This window comes from Chelonoidis abingdonii, chromosome 2 (assembly GCF_003597395.2).
Source record: "Chelonoidis abingdonii isolate Lonesome George chromosome 2, CheloAbing_2.0, whole genome shotgun sequence".
In the NCBI taxonomy this organism is placed as follows: Eukaryota; Metazoa; Chordata; order Testudines; family Testudinidae; genus Chelonoidis; species Chelonoidis abingdonii.
The window spans coordinates 180,641,937-180,663,850 of NC_133770.1; the positions used below are offsets into that span (position 1 = coordinate 180,641,937).

Genomic DNA, 21,914 nt, shown 5'->3' on the forward strand with positions numbered 1-21,914 from the left:
GCAGCACCAAACAGCTGATTGGTGCTGCAAGCCTGGGAGGCGGGAGAAATGGAGCGGCAACAGCGTGCTCAGGGAGGAGGAGGAGCAGAGGTGAGCTGGGGTGGGGAGCTGCCCCATGGCTCCCTGGGGCGGGGGAAGCTGCTGCGGGGGAGCGGGGCGCCCCAGGGCGGAGAGGGGGAGCTGCCACAGGGGGGATGCCATAGAGGGGGGCAGGTTGCAAGGTGGAAGTTTCGCCTAGGGCGCGAAACATCCTTGCACCTGCCCTGCCTCAACCTCGTTCCTCTTTGACACCTAGCTCTCTCTTTATCCCACAGCTTTATCTTCAGTGACTTCAGCTGCCATCTCCAGGTCTCATTTGACCTAGTAGTCATCTACCTCCTTTTGATTTTTTAGAAAGCTGAATCAACACTCTACCTCACCAAAATGGTTGCTTGCTTGACCTTGTCTTCACTAGAGTCTACCTTTTCAGTATCTAAGTGCTCTCTCTCCTCACCTCCTCATCAACTTTATCACCATCCTGCTTCCCTCTCTTCTCCCCAGCCTTTCCATTACCTCTGCTCCATCACTGTCCATGACTTTTCTCTCCACTCATTCTTCCACTGTCCCTATTACCAAGTTCCTCCAGTCCTGCATTCTGGACTCTTCTTTAGCTTTGTCTACACTGCAACAGTTTTAACTTAAATCAGTTTTTAAACTGATTTAGATAAAACTGGTACCACCCCTTGTACGGGCACACCAGAGTTTTACCAATTTTAATCTAAATCAATATAAGCTAGCCGTAAACTGATATATGTCCACAAAGAGATTTGCTGTGGTTTAACTAAACCAGTTTTTAAAACCATTTTTAGTTCAGCTGGTGCAGCTTCTATGCTGAGACAAGGTTCTTAGCTTCAGCATTGGGCCTGTGCACTATTAAATTGCAGCTATGTTTAATACAAGGGTTGGCAACCTTTCAGAGGTGGTGTGTCGAGTCTTCATTTATTCACTCTAATTTAAGGTTTCGCGTGTCAGTAATACATGTTAACGTTTTTAGAAGGTCTCTTCCTATAAGTCTGTAATATCTAACTAAACTATTGTTGTATGTAAAGTAAATAAGGTTTTTAAAATGTTTAAGAAGCTTCATTTAAAATTAAATTAAAATGCAGAGCCCCCAGGACCGGTGGCCAGGACCTGGGCAGTGAGAGTGCCACTGAAAATCAGCTTGCGTGCCACTTTTGGCACATGTGCCACAGGTTGCCTACCCCTGGTTTAATACAAGAAACCCTGAAATGGGGGGAAAAAAGTGCCTTACATAATCTGTTTAGCATGTAAAGTGCATTTGGATGCAAATGACACATAAATGCATGACATATTTTAAGGAGAGCCAAATTTGGCATTTTAACTGGAGTTTATCCCACATCAGCCTGGGCATCAAGAACACTCTCAGCAGCCATAGGATTTTAGTCCATTTTCCTCAAGGCTTGAGTTTGATTTCTTAGGCTTATTATACACTAGGAATTTATGTCAGTATAACTATGTTGCTCAGAGGTGCATAGACAGTGGTATGTCAACTGGAGGGTTTCTCCTGTCGAGGTAGCTACCGCCTCTCAGGGAAGGGGAGTACCTATGCTATAATTGGAGAAGCTCTCCTGTCAGCATAGGTAGTGCTTTCACTAAGCGCTACAGCAGTGCTGTCAGTGTAGACAAGCCCTAAGTTCCACACAGAAACATGGTCTTGTCTCCTGGCCCAGGGTCTCTTGCAGAAGCCTGTCCACTTCCTGCAATTCCCATCCCCAAGGCCCTATAGCTGAGAGTTAAGGAGAGTCTTTCTGCTCCCTTCTGCTGAGGCTTTCCTCCAGCAGACCAGCTTCTAGCCTGCTCCCTGAAGGATTGTGCTCCTTATGCTATCTATCAGGAAATCCAGAAAGATCTCTTTACTCCTTTCTCCTCCCTAGCCTGGCCTCAGGTTTTCTTTTATATCCCAGGAGGTCTGGCTCTGTGTTACAATCTTCTACCATGTGACCCAGGAACTTATTCCCTTCACTTGGGAAAGGTGGCTGAGCCTGGCACACAGTGTAGCTGAGCCCCAACCTCTTAAAGAGCCAGATCTCCCTATGACAGTCCCATTCTTGGGATCTCATTTATTAACAAAAACCTAACAATTCAATGTCAATTAAAATACTATCTTCTAGACCCCCCTCTTCTCCAGGTTATATCATCCTTCCCCCAAACCATCTCTTTCCTAAAACCGTTCCCAGCTACAGCTTCTTCTCCTGCTTCTATAAGTATCTTCCACCTCACCGGTGCAGAGAATTCACTCCCATGTCCTTTCCTTCACTCTAAATCTCATCTTTGTCTGAACAGGCTCCCTCTTTAGGTGCTGCCTCTGTGTTGCCTTCCTGTGACGCTTGGTTATCTGACTCAGCTGCAGGCCAGAGTCTTGAAACAGAGTGCTGTGACATGGACATGTGGGCAAGGACCAATTACTCTGCTACACTGCTGGGACCCCTTCAGAGTGGAGGACACAGGGAGTGAATAGCGATTTACAGGTATGGGTCAGATATCTGCATAATCATTCACCAAACGGTGGCATGTGAGATGCCTACCGAGAGCCAATAGTAGTTATAATCCCTAGTAGTTATAACTCCCTAGTAGTTATAATCAATGTGAAATCTGTGTACACATAAATCTGTTTATGAATGCTACTCGTTATACGCATACGTTTATATGAAAGACTATCTACTAATGGTCCCATTATACAATATGATAAATTGCTTAACTGTGCTTATATTTCACTAGTGGTGATCTGTGGCTTCGATGCTCAAGTTTATGGTAAGTCTGAGTGAGGGTGGATGAGTGTGTTGTGCTGGGAGATATTGTGCTGATTTTTGCAGGTGGTGAAGGAGGGGTATGGACTGTTGTGAGGGGATATCTATGTTTGGGGTTATTGCATGTGCTGGTTATGTTGTTCTGGGAGATGTGTGTATTGGTTGTGCTGTTGTGCAGGTCATTGTGTTTTGTGTCTGGGTATGTATTCTGGGGTTATTGTGTGTATTGGTTGTGATCACTTGTGGCTGGAGGTTGTGCTTGGAGATGTGTTGAATTGTGTTGGGGCACTGTGGTGGTAGAATTGCGTGGGGGTGATGAATGAGGGATGATTGTGTTGATATGTGTGGGGGCACTGGGCTTAGGGATTTTACGTTGTGTGTGGGTTGTGCTGGGAGATGTGTGTTGATTTGTGGGAGTGCCAAATGAGGGAACTGGAGTTATTGTGTGTGCTGGTTGTGTTGTTTTGTGGGTAGTTCTGAGCAGTCACCCTCATCCATCCAATGAAATTGTTGCATGCAAATCACCTGTAGAGAAGGGGGGTGGGGGGGGAGTACCTGACTTATCTCTGACATCACAACTGACTCTTCGCCTGGTATAATTGGTAATATGAAAATGGCTGAGAAATTGAAAATTGGACAGTAACAGACTGCAAATCCCAGTGATGATTTACCCTGGTGAATCTGAACAAAGAGCTCTCAGCCATGCTTTTAGATTTTCCATCACTTCAGATTAACTCTACAGACATTCTAGACTTCAGAATGAGACACACACTGACAATTCTGGCATTTTCTATAGATTGTCTAATTGCCTGATTCACAAATATTGTGCCACTAATTTTTTGCAGAAACCAGACTATCACATGTGAAATAAACCATGCCTCAAATCCATTCATATACCACTGAACAGCAAAAAGCTATTTAATGCCCATATGCCTCCAAATAGCAATACTGTCAACTAAGCTAAATTTATATGTCTATCCTGTACCAAGGGATCTCAAACAGAGTGTGCACTACATCTTATCAGAGCGATTGTCTACCTTTTGGATGCTTCCCCTTTCATTCACAATGTCACAGACAACTTCCCCTGTGGTTTGTGATCACATAACATCCCTCTGGCAACTACCTGAAAAAGTAACTTTGGGAAAATATTCAATCTTCTTTTAATATGATTTAGCATTTGGAAACCAGAACAGTCAGCACCATGTGATTGGTCAACTCTTGGCAGACCACCTGCGAGTACTCCACAATTTGAGAACCATTAGTCTATGCTATTCCATCTATTCTATATTGCTTGAATGAAGACAGTCTAAATTCAAATTAGATACAATTAACTCAGGCCTAAACAGAGACTGGGAATGGTTGGGTCATTACACTAAGTGAATCTATTTCCCTAGGTTAAGTATCCTCACATCATTTATGGGTCATCTCGATTATCACTTCAAAAAGTATTTTTTCTCCTGCTGATGATAGCTCATCTCAATTGATTGGTCTCTTACGGTTGGTATGACTACTTCCACCTTTTCATGTTCTCTGTACGTATAAATATCTTCTTGCTATATGTTCCAGTCTATGCAGCCGATGAAGTGGGCTGTAGCCCATGAAAGCTTATGTTCAAATAAATTTGTTAGTCTCTAAGGTGCCACAAGTACTCCTGTTCTTTTTGCGGATACAGACTACCACGGCTGCTACTCTGAAATGGTATCAACAGATAATGGTGACATCTGAAAGTAGATAAGCAAAACAGAGGGAGGTCTCTGAGCTCTTTGAGAATGGAATATCAGACTTTTCGTCTAAATCTTAAATCTCATGTTAGTCAGTTTAAGACCCACATTGGTCAGGTTTCTTTTGCAGCTTTTTCTATCAGTGATGGATATTTTTCATTAAATATTTTAAACCTAAGCAAATGGTGTCTAAAGTGAGTGATGCACAAGTATGCTACTCTTTATGATGTTCAGGTTTTAAAAAGAGAACAATAACATTTTTAAATTTCCTCTGGATCCCATTTCAAAATCAGCTTTGATGGTCTATTCTTTCAAATGGAAACCTGGACACATCGTTGACTTACCAAAAACTATACATTTTCCCACCAATATCACTTCTATTTTCTAATGTCATGCTATTTCATATTTTTATATTTTTTCTCCTAGAGAAAGAACTAAGTATTTTCCCATAAAGTACACTCAGTTTCTGTTGATTCCAATCTCTTTCAAAAGACTGTGTCTAGATTTCTCTGATTTAATCAATTGTACGTGCTAGGAGGCACACAGAGTCAGTGTACTGACTGATAAATACAGTGTATCTGATTTTAAAGAATAGACAAAACCTGTAACCAGGGGAACTTCCACTATATCATAGCTGGTTTTGTACATAGAATAACATTTTCAGCTGCAATGTAAGCTAGTGCAATTCCATGGAAATCAATGTAGTGCCATTTACAGCAGGCATGAACTTGGCCCCAGTGATGTATGGAGAAGAAGAGTTAGTTATCTGTTCAGTAACTGGAGTTCTTGGAGATGTTTTGTTCCTATGGGTGCTCTATTCCGGTTGTGTGCATGACTCCATGCTTTCAATCTGAAATTTTTGGTAGCAGGGTCCGCACCTTTTCCCAATACATCCTCGTCCTCTGATCCGAAGGCAATAGGGGAGGGGCTGCTTCAGTTCCTTTTCAACTACAAAATCCAGCCAAAGCAAGGACTCCAAACTAGAGGGAAAGAGGGTAGGTAGTGGAGAACCCATAGGGACAAAACATCTCAAAGAACTGCAGTTACTATGTAGGTAAGTAACCTTTCCTCTTTCTTGAGTTGTTCCCTTTGTGTTCTACTTTAGAGACTCCCGAGCCGCATCCCAATGGAGGTGGATGCTCCGAGGAGGGATTTAGCTGTACTAGCAGTCAGGTGGACTTTGATGGAGCTCAGTGACAAACCTAGGATTTTTAATTCAGCAAGTACTTGAGTATGTCAGTGAGGTGAGACTCGGCGGCAAATAATGCCTGGTGGGTGCATTAGGACTGGAACTGCTTGCACTTTTGCAGGTAATTCTTTGTTGTGGAGAGTTTCCTACTATTAAGCAGCACATTCTGTACTTCAAAAGAGCAATTCATGTCTATACCCAAGAGTCATTAAGGAGCTGGGCCTTGAGATGTAGCATTGAGAAATGGGTATTGTGGAATGCGTATTTTGCCCAATTCTTGGGTCAGTAGGTCAGCTGTCAGAGAGAGGTGAAAAGGTGGTCACCGACAGGTATATCAGGTCCAGGAACTTTACCTGCCTTTGTCAGGTTGATTACTTTCTCTTGTTTTACTTTGTTTAGACCTTGAGGAACAATGGTGTTAGAGGAGAAGCATATGGCAGAGTTCAAGGCCAAGTAGTAAGGAAGGTGTCCCCTGAATTTGTGGTTGTGTCCTCCCCTCAAGCAAAATCACTGGTGTTTCATGTTGGATGGTGTCTCAAAGAAATTTATCTTTGGGATGTACCAGGTGAGAAAAATCTTCTGTAGGATAAGATCACTCAGCTCCCATTCAATGTGCTGGATAAATGTCTGCTATGGTGTTTTGCTGACCAGGTACCCATACCATTGAAATGTCAATTTGGTGGGTTATGCACCAGTTCCAAAGTTTTATTGCCTCTGTGCAAAAGGACCTTACTCCTCTTGGTGGTTTATTTAGTACACGGTTGCTCTGTTTATCTCTTGACTCTGACCAAGTGACCCTGAATCTTGGGTAGAAGATGGTTGCAGATGTATTGAACTGCTCTGAGCTCAAGTAGATTGATAAAGAGCAGACTCCTCAGGGGTCCATTTGTTTTGTGCTATGAGGTCCAGCTCTCCAGTCTAGCAGGGAGACATCTGAGGTGCTCATCTTTGTGGGGGTATATGAAAGAATGGAATTCCCATGCAAACCTTGTGGGGATCTCTCTGTGATGGGGCATCCACCCCACACTGGCAGAGAAGGGACTAACAGAGCCCTAGGGAGGCTGCCTGGGAAGCAGCCAGACTGCAAGGAACAACCAATCAGGGCCCAGCAGGTCCATATAAAAGGGAGCTGCAGGGCAGAATAGTTCAGTTGCTGTTGGGAACCCAGGGAGTAAGGACTGTGTCCCTGGAGGGCTGAGAGAACTGTAAGCACCTTGGACAGAGCAGTGGCTGGTTCTTGGGACTGAGCAGCTAAGTGCCCTGAACTGAGGGCAAAGAAGGTACGGGAGTTATGGGGAAGTGGCCGAGGGAAATAGAGTAGTATTGACAGAGTTACAGAAGAGCAGTAGGAGACTGCTATTTAGAGGGTCCCTGGAGTTGGAGCCCATAGTGGTGGTTGTGTCTGGGATCCCCCCACTTGCCACTGGGGAAGTGGCTGGACTGTTGGACAGAGATGCTCTTCCTAGGAACCACAGACAGTGACATGGCTGGAGGGCTCAGTCAAGATGAGGACGCCGTGCTTCTGGCTGAGAGAGGAGCTGTAGGCAAGAGCAGAGACAGAGTGTCAGTGTGCAGACCACAGATGTGGGTGTTGGCCTTGAACTAATCCCCAGCACAACAAGGAGGAGGTGCCAGTCTGTCGATGAGGGCTGTGACACCCTCCACCCATTGAGAGAGTTGAGAACTCTCAGGGATAAGCACTTGTTCGGACAGTTTGTGGTTGCTGGGAGTATAGATAGTTCTGAGCCAGGTTTGAATGCCCCAGAGGGGGCATAAAGAATGCAGATTGGCATAAGATGTTACAATAGTACAGATTTTGGACCATGTGGCAACCTGAAGACAGGTCCTTCTAATGGTTTGAGGATTCTGTTGTAGTGGAGATGAGGTTTGACATCATGACAAATATGTCCCTGGGGAAGTATGCCCTGGCAGTTGTGGAGTCCAAGGTAACTCCTATGAAATTGATGTGTTGGACAGGAGTCAAAGACTGCATGAGCCACAGTCACACAGAATGGAAATGTGCTGGGGCCTTGTTGGTGCCAACTGTACCTCATGGAGGGAACAACCCTTGAGGAGCCAGTCATCTAGATAGAGGAAGATGACTTTTCCCATTTGCCACAGATGGGCCATGACAACTGAGATGACCTTTGTGAGACTCTCATGTCAGTTGAGATGCCAAAGGGAAGCACTCAGTACTGACAATGGTCATTGCTGTTGATGAACTGGAGGCGGTGTCTGTGAGCTGGATGTGTTGCTACCTGAAAATATGCATCCTGAAGATCAAGGCTCACAAACCAGTCTCCTGGATCTAATAATGGTATTATAGCAGCTAGGGTTACTATACTGAACCTCCATGTTTGGATGAATGTGTTCAGTCTTGGTCTCCAGCCTCCTTTTTGCTTGCATACAAGGAAGCAGCTGTAGTAGAATCCTTTTCCAATGAAAGAAGGGGGAGCTGGTTGGATCACCCAGGAGCAAGAGGGTTTATACCTCCTGTCTTAGATCTTTGTGAGAAGGCCCCTGAAAAGGGAAAGGGGAAGGCGAATAAGGGTTGGGGGGGGGGTTGGAAATTACATGACTGGCATAGCCTGATGTAATATATTCCCAATAAAGCTTGAAATAGGAGAGATGATCTCCGTAGGGTGGGTAGGAGGTAGGGGTGGTGATGCCGCATCAGATCCCAAACGTGGAATGACTTGTGACTTTCAACAGAAGGGTCAAAAGAAAGGTCAGAAGAAGCTGCCGACTGCAAGGTGATAGCAGATAATGTGATCTTCTTGTGGAATCTGGGCCTCTTGTTGAGTGGCTCTACAGATCTTTTAAAGGTTTGGTACTGGATTGGTTGAGAACATTGGGCTATCTGTGACCTCTACTTTTTCTTTTGGTTGCAGGGATGTAGATGCCCAGGGATCAAATGGTCACTCTAGAATCCTTTACTGTGTGAAGGAATTAATCTGTGGCATTGCTGAAGAGCTTAAGTCTTCAAAGGCAAGATCCTCCACTGTATTCTGGATTTCCCTGCGGAGTCCAGATGAGAATAGCCATGAAGCATAGTGAATAACTATAGTGGTTGCCATAGAAAGAAAGTTGTTTCTGGCCTCATTCAAAGTGGCTTGAAAAGAGGCTTTGGAAATCATCTGACCTTTGGTGATGAGAGCCAGAAACTGGTCTTTCTGGTTTTGTGGTAAATAAGCAATAAAATGAGAGAACTTGCTGTAATTTGTGTAGTTGTATTTTGCCACTAGGGCCTGGTTGCCAGCTATCCTGAACTGTAATGCGGCTGAAGAACAGCCTTTGCAGCCTAGAATGTCCAGGTGCTTGAGCTTCTTGTCATGAGGACTTGGTCTAGAGCAATGTTGTCTGTCTCTCTCATTTACAACATCAACCACCAGGGTTTTTGGGGTAGAATAGGAGAAAAGGTATTTCGAGCCCTTGGTAGGTACATGATATTTCTTTTCTGCCTTCTTGCAAGTTGGTGGGACAGTGGCTGGCATTTGCCATATTGCCCAGGCGTGTGACAGCAGAGTGGCATTTATAGGTAAGGCTATACTGCTTTGGAAATAAGTTTATAGGATATCTACCAGGGCACGCTGTGGTTCCTGCACCTCTTCCAGGGTCATCTGTAAGGATTTGGCTACCTTCTTCATGAGTTCCTGGAAGGCTTTGAAGTCATCCACATAGGATAGGGGAGAGGGTCATAACTGTCTCATCTGGTAAGGAAGAGGACATTTTAGACGGCCCCACCTCTTCCTCCACTCTCAACTCTTGTTCTTCTAGAGAGTTCTTTTGAGGAAAGGGAGTCCTCCTGGGGCACCAGAGATCATGAGGATGCCCTCTAGAACAAGTCTTTGTATGGGACCCAAGGTTTCCAGAAGACCCAATGTAGTGAGGCATAAGGAAAGGGGGAGGCACCCCAAGGGTGCTCCTGCCATGGAGGTTGTCGGGTCAGTTGTCAACTGGTTCCTGGGGTCTCTCCCTCAGGATACTTCTCAGAGGGAAGTTCAAACAGAAAGACAGTAGAAAGTTAGATGAGATCTTTGAGTCTGAGTAGGAGTTATCCTGTTTCTAGTGTTGAGGGGGGAAGAGGTGTTGGTACTGGTGACAGCGTCAGTATTGGCCAGGAATGGCCTTACCATGAGGCAAACTGAGGCGGCGTCCTCAGATGCCAGACTGTGGGAGGGTGTCACTAGGACCCAGAGTGTAGAGAATTGTGTTTGCTGCTGGTACATATGTATTCTCTCTGCTCTAGCTACACAGCGATGGTGGAGTGCTGTGCTGGAGGAAAGAGGGCACAAGAGACATAACAGGCAGGCAGAAGAAAAGGTTAGAGGGAATAACAGAAAGAAGCAGGAGCTGCAGGGAGAGAGAGGAGGAGGAGCCTCTTATGTACCTCTCTAGCACCCCCAGGAGCCTGGACTGATTAATACCAGCTTCTCAGGGAGCTTCCTGTTTCCTGCTCCTTCCCTGAACCCACTTGAGGAGAACAGGCAGTCAACTGAAGTACTAGGAGCCAGTTAGGCCCTTAAGACGCTGATATCTTCCCTCACTCGGGCCCTGCTACCAGCCTGCTTATTTGTCCCTTCAACTGAGTGTTGAGAGTCACTATAGCTGGCACAGAACAGCAATCATGAGCGAAAGACGAAAATGCCCCTCTGGGGCAGCATTCAGAAAAAGAAAGCAAGCAAAGGAAGCTTTTCTATCTAAGCAGGAAGGAGCTCTCCTGAGAAACATAGACATAAAATGTTCACTGTGAGTCTTCTGGCCCCAGTGAGGATGTGAATGGTGAGGAGATGCCTGATCTTCCAGTTAGTCAGAGTGCAGGTGACCTGGCAGCTACTGCAGCATCCATATCTCCATCTCAAATGAAGAAAAGTGTAAATCAGAGAAGAGTCTGGTGGAGGCACAAGAAACAGCTGCTGCTGACTTTACTTCCTTAAGTCTAGATGATCCAGGACTTTGGACCCACCTGAGCTGTAATCCAAGGGTCTTCCTTGTACTGCATGGGCCACAGCAAGTGAAAAACTTCATGTTCCCCAAAGACAATGAAAATAGAAGTTTCCATCCAACACATTACTGCGTGAAATCCCCAATGGTGACAAAGTAGAGAGGCCATGATTTATGTACTCAAAAACCCAGAATGCTGCATACTGTTTTTGTTGCAAACCTTCCAACCTAATGTTCCAGCCACATTGGGTTCTACAGAAATGAAAGACAGGAAAAATCTGTCTAGAAATCTGGCATGCCATGAGAAGGCAGCAAATCACCAGAGAGCATTCCATAGGTTGAAAGAGCTTAAGATGAGATTAAGGTTAAAGGCCACCATAGATGATCAGTGTCAAGAGAAGATTGCATCAGAGTCTCTTTACTGACAAAATGTTCTGAAAAGGCTCACTGCCATTATGAAAATGCTTGCTACCCAAAACCTAGCACTGCGTGGCACTTCAGAGCAGCTGTATGTGCCAAACAATGGAAGCTTCCTTAAAATTGTGGAGCTGACAGCTGAGTTTGATGCTGTACTCCAGAAGCATCTAAGAAGAGTCACCACCCAAGAAATGTACACACACCACTACCATGGAAAAACAATTCAAAATGAGATCATACAATTACTGGCAAGAAAAGTCAAACAGAAGATTGTGGCAGATCTGATGTCAGCAAGATATTACTTTGTTATTTGGCTGCACCTGAACAACAGCCATTGGAGACAATGACTTTAATGCGTGAGTTTTGTAAACAAAAACGAATCTAGTGAAAATGTCCTGCCATGGTGACTGTCAGAGTATTAGTCTAGAATTTATTGACATGGATGTTACTATCAGGAAGCTGTATGACTAATGTGCTTCTTAAAAGCGGAAGATACAGAATTGGATAGCTAACATGCAGTGGTCAGGGCTACAAATAATGGTGCCAATTATGAGAGGAAAGAAATGAGGAGTGGCAACACACGGATCAGAGTTAAAACACCTCAAGCTTTTTTTGGTTTACCCATGCAGATATCCTCATTCAATGAACTTTGTGGTCAGTGATTGCAGCATCGCTGTTTAGAGAAAACTGCTGACTTCTTTGTAATTATTAAGCAATCTTAGTGTATGTTTCTTCTAGCATAACTCATGGTGGCAAATTTTGACAGCACAACATCTGGGAACATCCTCTTGACATGAAACACCTGAGTGCCACACAATGGGAAAGTCGAGTGGAGGCGATAAAGCTTATCAAACACCAAATTGGGAAGATAGATGATGCCATAGTTGCCATTATGGAAGATAATGCTATGACAGGAACTGTTTGTCGGAGAACAGTGGCAGAGGGAAATGGAATCACCAGAAACATACATAACTTCACATTTCTGTGTGGCTTAGTGTTGTGGCATGACATATAGTTTGAAATAAATGCTGTAAGCAAGAGACTCCAAGGTGTTGACCTTGATGCATCTGGAGTAATGGAATAACTGGACAAAGCAAAGTCAGAACTACAGTCTTACCGGTCAGATGAAGGATTTCAAAACATTCTGAAGAGTGCACAGAAGTTGGCAAAGAAACTTAACACTGAAGCTATTTTCCCACCCATTCAAGAATACAAGAATCACCAAGGAAGAAGACATTTTGATTACAAGGCACAGGATAATCCCACAAGAGACCCCAAGCAACAATTCAAAGTTGAATTCTTTAACCAGGTGCTAGATTGTGCAATACAGTCAGCTGAACGTTTCATGCAGCTCAAGGAAAATGGTAGTATATTTGGGCTGTTGTATGATATTCCAAAACTCCTCACTATACCCGGAGAAGACCTGCACCAGCAATGCAGACCACTAGAGACAGTGTTGACACATGATGACATGCGTGATATTGATGCGAGTGATTTAGGTGATGAACTGAAAGCCCTTTCAAGATACTTTTCAACAGGATCAACTCCAAAGGCTGTTCTGGAATATATAATGCTTTTGTTGCTCTGCACATACTTCTACCACTTCCTGTAACAGTTGTTAGTGGAGAACACAGCTTCTCCAAGATGGAGTTAATAAAAAACACATCTATGCTCCACATTGACACCAGAGAGGCTGGTCGGCCTTGCAACCATCTCAACAGAGCATGAGGATGAGCTGGCCCAGACTGTGGACCTTCAGCAGGAAGCAGTTCAAATCTTTGCAGCCAAGAAGGCACGGAAAGTACCACTTTGATTATTCAAACAGATAAAAATGCCAGTGTTTACTATGCAGACAAGAAAAGTTCATTTGCTGTTCAGGCATTTGAAAGTTAAGTGTTACTTAACATTTTTGAACAATGCATTTTAAGTTGTTAGTTTTCCTTTATTGAGGTAGGTAGCAGAGCTTTTAAAGCCAGTTGAGACTTTGAACTCGGATGGAATGTTGGATTCTCTGAGACAATGGAGGCAGCTGGAATGTCCATTGCTAAGGGGAAAGACCTATCACAAATCTCTCAGGGATTGAAGCCTCAGGTTCTGGGCACACCCCAAAAAGAGAAGGCCACAGACAAGAAGAGGTGTAGGTTGGATATTGTGTGTGTTTGTATAGACTGCAAAGACAAAGATTTGGGGGCCAGCCCCCAAAAGCACCCAGCATGTATGAGGAATTAATAAAACAACAAATAAATAAAATAAATAAATAAAATTAATTGAAATGCAATAAAAAGGTAAGATTAAAAAGTGAATGGATACTGCAAGGCTCTATTTCTAGCCACAAGCAGCTGAGAAAAAGCTTATGAGGCACTGGGTCCATCCTCCCCTATATGCCCTTGGTTTGGCATATGAGAATACATAGGACACAAGCCTGGACCCACAGACACTGCTGTGGGAAGTCTCCCATGGAAAGCATATTGGCACACGCACACCTAAAATGGGGGTACCCATAGGGACAACTACTTGAAGAAGAATACTAGTCACATTAATCAGTGACATTTATATCTTGGATTTATTCTACAACTTGCCATTTACATGTAGGATTCCAATTCACATTCCACTTTTGCTATAATCCATTGCTACCCTTCTAAAAAAAGAACAAACTCATGTGTATGTACCTAAGAGATTTCCAAAGCCCATAGTAGAGTATATTTTATTTTGACAGCTGTCTCTTGAATCATAAACCATGTCCTCTGAGGGCAGATAGCATGATGTAATTTTAATGACAGCACAATTGTCATTCAGCTAGAAAGAAGGATATTGTGATCTCAATGGAAAAGAAAAGTGATACTGCCATCTGTAAGTTTATATCCCACTTTCTTCAGTAATTTGTACCTCTCATGAAGGGCTGTGAGTGGAAATTACTACAAGCTGTTGAATTAAATGACATCATTTTGCCACCCACAAAATATTATGAGTTTGACAGCCTAAAAGATGGTACAAGAGTGAGAAGCACAATCTCACAGTATGTGTACACTTATTTTTGTTTCTAGTGGAAATTTATTTTCATTAGGATTGCAATTTTCACCATTTTCACTATCAATTGCTGACCACCACTCCTGTGGAACTTTGACCTCTACAATGAGCAATTAGCCTCTTCAGAAGTCAGTTTCAACAGCTGCTCTTGATTGGCTGCTGCCTGGCAATATGTGATTGTTGGAGCTGACAGCCTCCTTACAGAGTCTTCACAACTATTTAGCTTCTTATGATTACATCTAATGATACGGAATTTACTTTCAAGTAATTTACTCTCAGTTGTAATGTACTGTGTTATAAAGTTGATAAACAGGGTCTTTCAGTTATACAGTTAGATGTTGTTACAAAGAATAGCATAACATAGATTGAAGATTTCAAGGATCATAAAGAGAGAGTTTCCTATTAGCTTTACAGCTGCTTTAATGATGGAACACTGGAGAATATTTTTTCCATGGTTGAATTCTCTTCCACTACACTACACACACCCTCTTAAGTGACTTGCAGCTGCTTTTATCTGCCAATAGTGAATTTTGGTTCATTTTGATACTTGGCACATTATTGTGCCCCCTGTCATTTTTCAATAATATCCTAAATAAAACAGAACTGAAGTGAAAAAAAGTAGGGCAGCAGATATGAATAATATAAAAAAAACAACCCAAAAACAAAAACCATGAGATACTCAGAAGGTGAATGAAGTTCAGAAAATAGTGCTTGTTTAGACAGTTACTCACGCATAGTTTCTGGCTGACTCCACATGCAGAAAACTGGTTTTAATTATTTTTTAATCAGCACTTTCTTTCCGCACTAGCCTGTACCCTGCTAGTGGCTCATAAACAATGTGCTAGAATATCCACCCAAAAAGATGTCTCTCTCTAATGTTGCTCTTTCAAAGCCAACTACAATTTAGGAGACTAAAAATTGTGATTCCCTCCACCCCCTTCTTAATTCTTAATAGAAGCACCATCACTTTTTGGTAAATGAGGACCAAGATTATGACCTACAATAATTCAAAGGGACTTGGTTGTCAGTACTCAATGTTTATTTTACGCTCTCAGTGTGTCACATATCATCACTGGATGTTTTTCAAATTCTTCATGATTAGTGAACTTTTTTTCCTTAACACTGATGATATCAAGTGCAGTATTTATAGTTTTATAGAAACTAAGAGGAATGATCTATTTTGTACGTGGATTCAACAACAAAAGAAAATAACTGACCTTTTCGATACATGCTTAGTTATTTAGATTTGGAAAAGAAGGCATTCTTGATTCATCTAAAACTTGATTCCTCTGTCCTACCGGCCCACAATTTTCCCTCTGCTAGTGTAACAACCTCCTCTGCAGTGGTCACCAGGTGACCAGCCTTGTGCAACTGTTATCCTTATTAACTCTCTGGCCACGTCTAGACTACGTGCCGTATCGGCGCGTTAAAATCGATTGCTCGGGGATCGATATATCGCGTCTAATCTAGACGGGATATATCGATCCCTGAGCACGCTTATATCGATTCTGGAACTCCACCAACCCCAACGGAGTTCCGGAATCGACATGGCGAGCCGCGGACATCAATCCCGCGCGGTGAGGACGGGTGAGTAAATCGATTTTAGATATTCGACTTCAGCTACATTATTCAAGTAGCTGAAATTGCGTATCTAAAATCGATTTTACCCCGTAGTGTAGACCAGCCCTCTATCTCAGTGGTTCTCAAATTTTAGCAACCTTAGGACGCCTATTTTGATTTAAAATTTTTCAGACCCCTAAGCCCCCCTGCTCAGCCCCAGGCCCTGCCCCCACTCTACCCCTTCCTCCAAGGTCCCACCCCTCCCCCACATCTTCCCACCCCCACTCCACTCCTGCCCCGCCTCTTTCCATCCCCTTCCCCAAGCAAGCCCTTGCTCCTCGCCCTCCCTCCCAGTGCCTCCTGCATGCTGGGAAATAGCTGTTCCCTGGCATGCAGGAGGCACTGAGAAAGATGGGGGAGGAGTTGATCTGTGGGGCCCGTGAACCTCCTGGAGTGCCCTCGTGCAATCCCCCAGGTGGTCCACAGACCCTAGTTTGAGAAATGCTGCTCTATCTCATTACCTGTTATTACCTCCCTTATGCCCTGTCTCTTAATATTTCCCTTCTTCTACTAGGTAATTATGAAGTTGCTCTATTATATTTTCTTATCATTTAAATAATTCTCTAAGATGTTGTGGGATTTATTTATATGAAAGACATTGTATAATTAAAATGTTAATTATTCTTTGATCCTCCTTTCCATTCCTCCTCAACATTCAATCCCTTCCCTCCATATAGAAGAGAAGTTCACTTGAATGCAGCCAAATGCAAAGTCCTACATCTACGAACAAGGAATGCAGGTCATGCCTATAGAACAGAGGACTATATCTTGGAAACAGTGACTATGAAAAGGATTTAGGGGACATAATGGACAGGGAACTCAACAAGAGTGCTCTGGCAGAAAGGGTGAAAGCAATCCTTGGATGTATAAATAAGGGAGTAGTGAGTAGGAATAGGGAAGTGATTTTATGTATATGGCATTGGGAAAATTGATACTGAAATACTATGTACATAGGTGCCAACTCTGTGGGTCCTCTGGGGCTGGAGCACCCATGGGGAAAAATTGGTGGGTGCTTAGCACCCACCGGCACTCCCCACCCCACCCCAGCTCACCTCTGCCTCTATTCTGCCTCTGCCTCCTCCCCTGGGCACACTGCATGTTCACTTTCCCCCCCTAGCTACCAGTGCTTGCTCTGCGAAACAGCTGATTCGTGCAGCAAGCACTGGGAGGGAGGGGAAAGGGGGAAACGCTGCGCACTCAGGGAAGAGGCGGGGCCGGGCAGGGATTTGGGGAAGGGGTGCAATAGGGGCAGGGAGGGGACGGAGTTGGGGCAGGGACTTTGGGGAAGGGGTTGGAATGGGGGCAGGGCAGGGGTGGGGAAAGGCTGGAGTCGGGGCAGGGCCAGGGGGGTGTGAGCACCCACTGGTGCCAGGGAAAGTTGGTGCCTATGACTATGTACAGTTCTTCTCATGAACATACAGCTAAGGGTAGCATAAAATCCCCCCTTTACCTGTAAAGGGTTAAGAAGCTCAAATAATCTGGTTGGCACTTGATCAAAAGGACCAATAAGACAGACAGCTGCAGCAGCACAGCAGCCAGCAAACAGAGCTGTAAACAGGGGAGTTTCAGAGGGAGTTCTGTTGGAGGAGCAGGTTTTTGTATTTTTTGTATTGTATTGTGTAGTTTGTATGTGTGGAGGCTGCTAGGGGCAGTGTGCTGGGAGAGAAGTTGAGCCCTGTTTAGCAGGCGGGGCTTGTCTGCTTAGGAGTCCTATAAAAGTAGCCAGCCAGTCAGGCAGCAGCATAGACAGCTGCAGTAACACAGCAGCCAGCAAACAGCTGTAAACAGGGGAGTTTCCAGGGGCGTTTCCGGGGGAGACTGAGACCTAGGCAGAGGAACTGACAGGCTAGTGAAGGGAGTGGGTGGTGGTCTGCCAGTGTTCTGGTGCCTGTTGGGGGTTTCTCTTGTTTTGTGTTTCTTGGACTAACAGGTTTTAGGCGGGAAGACTATGACCGATACAGAAGCAGCACTGAAAGACACAATGAGGATGACTGGATGTGGAAGCTGCAGCACGTACATGATCCTGGAGGGGGTACATGAAAAGAGTTTTGTCTGCATGAAGTGCCGCTGATAGAGCTGATGGAAGAAAAGATCCGAGGACTGGAGATGCAGGTGGAAACTCTGGTAGAGTTTAGAAGGGGATTCGAGCAGATGATGGAGCAAAGACATGAGGAGGCCGAAGGGATAAGTTCAGACTTGCAGATGGAAGCAGCACCAAAGAATTCTGAGGGGAGACTGCTGGGTGAGGAAAGTGGACAGTGGAAGCATGTGACTAAGAGAACCAGGCAGAGGAAAAGACGGGCGAGTGAAGGAGAAACAGAGCTCAGGAACAGGTTTCAGAGTTGGGAAATGAAAAGGGGCACAGCAGGATGGTCACTAAGGTGAGAGGGGCAAGGAAAAAGAGAAGAGCTGCTAGTCCTACAGGAAGAAGGGAAAGAGTCAGTGGAGACAACACCAAATATTTGAAGCCCCCAAGGAGGATATGAAAGGTGTTGCGGGATCAGGGGTAACAGGGAATCAGAGACTTGGCGCCAGGGGAGCATGGGATAGGACTGGAGAATCACACTGTTCACCAGGAAAAGTAGGTCTACGTGATTGGGACTCCTTACTGAAAGAATAGACAGGCCTGTAAACTAGCTGATTCTGGAGAACAGAAGGGTTGCTGTCTGCTGGGTGTAAGATACGGGATGACCTGAGGCTGAAAAGATCTTACGACGAGAAAAATCTTTATGTTCCTTCATGTGGGAACAAATGTTACGGCTAGATTCTCGCCTGGAACGTATCAAGGGAGACTTATCCAGACTGGGAAGACGTTTAAGGAAACGAGCTCAGTTGATGGTTTCAGTGGATTTTCTTGCCGGTTCCTAAGAGCAAGGGCAACAAGGGTGACAAGATTATGGCGATCAACAGATGGCTAGCCCAGTGGTTGCTATAAGGAGGCTTTTGGATTGTACGGCCACTGGAAGCATTCATGGGACAGAAGAATTTTCTCTGTGGTTGGACTTCACCTGAGTTTAAAAGGGGAAATTGAGATTCTAGATGGAGGCTCACCCAACTGATTAGGAGCTTTAAACTATTGAATCTGAGGGAGATGTTTGAGATGTCCAGGTAATCTCCATGCCGGGAATTTAACATTGAGAGGAAGAAAACAAAGGTAAGAGAGGATACAGCCGTGGTTAGAAGATTGACATAAGGAAGTAGTGGTAGATACCAGTCTAATAGGTGATGCTGGTGTAGAATATCTGTGGCCTAACTGGGTAAAAAATGTCGTGCAGCCAAACAGCAAAAATTTAGATGTTGTAACTTAATGCGAGGAGCCTAGGTAAACAAAATGGAGGAACTAGAGCTACTTGGTGCAGGAAATGAAACCGGTATTATAGGGATAACAAAGAAACATGTGGAATATAGTCATGACTGGAGTACAGGTATTGAAGGCTATGTGCTGTTTAGGAAAGATAAATAAAGGCAAAAGTGGTGGGATAGATGTATATCAATGATGAGTTACTGTAAGAATTAGAAGTGAGAAAATGATAACAGAGTCTGTCTGGGCAAGAAATCACATGGAAGAAAGTACTAGACCAGTCCTGAGATAGTGCTTGGGGTGTCCTACAGACCACTCATTGTGATCTGCTTTCGATCTGGACGATGGATAGAGACCTCTTTAATGTTTTTAATGAATTAAACACTAAATGGGATGTCGTTGTCATGGAGACTTTAACTCCATATGACTGGAGGACAAGTGCTAGTTAACAATAGGCTCAGATGTTCTGGACTGTGATGCTGAGGGATCGTTCTCCAGTTTGTTTGAAGAACTCAACAAGAGGATGCCATTTTAGATGTGTGGTTAAGGAGGACTCAGAGAATTGGTGGAAACGATATCAAAAGAAAAATTACAAAATAAAAAAAATATAGAAACAAAAACAAGAATTGAGAAAGAGAAAAAATAAAAAAACCAAAAAAAAAAAAAAAAAATTAAAAGATCCAAGAGACCAAATATGGGTCTACTCTAGCAATTGTCTCTCTAATTAAGTAGCTGTGGTGCCATACATTCTTATCCCCACATGTCTTTGAAACCTACGAAAATAAGTTGAGTATAGCGTTCCTTGCTATATCCGATATCGCGCGAATCTTCTTCACATTACCATTTGGTAGGCTCCGTGCTGGACTCTTTCTGTACCTCACCTCTCTGCTGCTTGACTGGGCAATCCAGGCCTTTTGGGAATTCTTACAATCTCCAACTACACGTGTCTATAGAGTATATGCTCTCCGCTTTCTTCGCGGATACAGAGCATCTACTCATAGAGTTATCGCTCTTTTGTGTCAACTCCCTTGAAACTTGAGAAGATAAGATGTCCAGGGGGCGCATACATCTTACTTCATTCAGATGCGCGCAGAGTTCGGATGTGCTTCAGTCCATCCATAAGACTTCCTCCGCTAACTAATATCTACCTTCTACTATCTGTGAAAGTTAGCCACAAAATATTTAGAAATCCAAAAAAAAACCCTAATCCAGTCCACAGTATCTATTTTGTTTTATCCTTCCATCTAGTTTGAACTCAATTAGCTGCATGATCACTCGACCAAGTTGTCCCCATACAACCATTTTCTTTCTATTGAGGTCCTCACTACTTACCAAAACCAAATCTAAAATGCATCCCCTCTTGTTGGTTCTTCAACAATGGGAAGAATCGATCAAGCTATCACATTCAGAAAAATCTGAGCCCTATTGTTACTAGCACTTGTCCTCCAGTCTGATATCTGCGGAAGTTAAAGTCTTCCCATGACCACACATTCCATTAGTGTTTACTTCATTTTAAAAACATTAAAGATGGTCTCTATCCATGTCCAGATCAGATCCTGGTGGTCTGTGGACACCCCAAGCACTATTCTCAGGGAATCGGTCTAGAAGCTTTCTTTCCAGTGTATTTTTTGCCCAGAACAGGACTCTGTCTTATCCCATTCTATCACTTCTATTTCTTTACAGTACCTCATCATTGATATACAATGGCTACTCCACCACTTTTGCCTTTTATTTCTATCTTTCCTAAACAGCACATAGCCTTCAATACCTGTACTTCCAGTCATGACCTACATTCCACCAGTGTTTCTGTTATCCCTATAATATCCGGTTTCATTTCCTGCGACCAGTAGCCTCCTAGGGTCCTCCATTTTTGTTACCTAGGGGTCTCCGCAATTTAGTTTACAGACATCTAAATTTTGCTGTGTTTTGGCTTCACTTTGACATTTTTTACCCAGTTTTAGGCACAGATATTCTACCACCAGCATCAACCTATATAGACTGGTATCTAACACTACCTTCTCCCATTATGTCAATTCTTGCTAACCACGGCTGTTATCCTCTCTTACTTTGTTTTTTTCCTCTCAATGTTTAAATTCCGGCATGGAGATTAACCGTGGGACATCTCTCAAACCATCTCCCTCAGATTCCTAGTTTAAAGCCTCTCTTAATCAGTTGTAGGTGAGCTCCATCCTAGAAAGTCTTATGTTCCCTTCTTACTTCAGCGTGAAGTCCATCCCAAGAGAACTGTCTTCGTCCATGAATGCCTTACCCAGTGCCGTACATCCCAAAGCCCTCCTTATAGCACCACTGCCTGAGCCATCTGTTGATCGCATGAAATCTTGTCAACCTTTGTTGCCCTTGCTCTAGGAACCGGCCAGAATCCCACTGAACATCACCTGCAGCCTGATTTCCTTAAGCGTCTTTCCCCAGTCTGCATAGTCTCCCTTGATACGTTCCAGCGAGAATCTAGCCGTTATCATTTGTTCCCACCATTGAAGACCAATCAAAACAGATTCTTTCTCGCTCCCGCTAAGGATCCATTTTCAGCCTCAGGTCCACATCACCGATCTTAGCACCCAGGCAGACAGCACACTTCTGTTCTCCAGATCAGCTCTAGTTACAGGCCTGTCTATTTCTTCAGGTAACCGAGTCCCAATCACGTAGACCTACCATTTTTCCTGTTGACAGTGTGATTCTTCAGTCTATCCTCTGCTTCCCACTGGCTGCATAGTCCGCTATGGATCTGTTTCACACTTCTTGCAATCCCCCGCAACCTTCTCATATCCTCCTGGGCTCAATTTGGTGTTGTCTCCACTGACTCTCTCACCTTCTCCTGTAGGACTATGCACTCTTCTCTTTTCCTTGCCCTCTCACCTTTAGTGACCACC

General features: G+C 44.0%; 1 protein-coding gene across 1 annotated transcript in view; it reads right to left on the minus strand.

Annotated features, from left to right (window-relative positions):
• TXNDC5 (thioredoxin domain containing 5) overlaps positions 1–21,914 on the minus strand; it is a 71,140-nt gene that overhangs the window by 41,500 nt on the left and 7,726 nt on the right. The gene's annotated exons all lie outside the window — the stretch shown is intronic.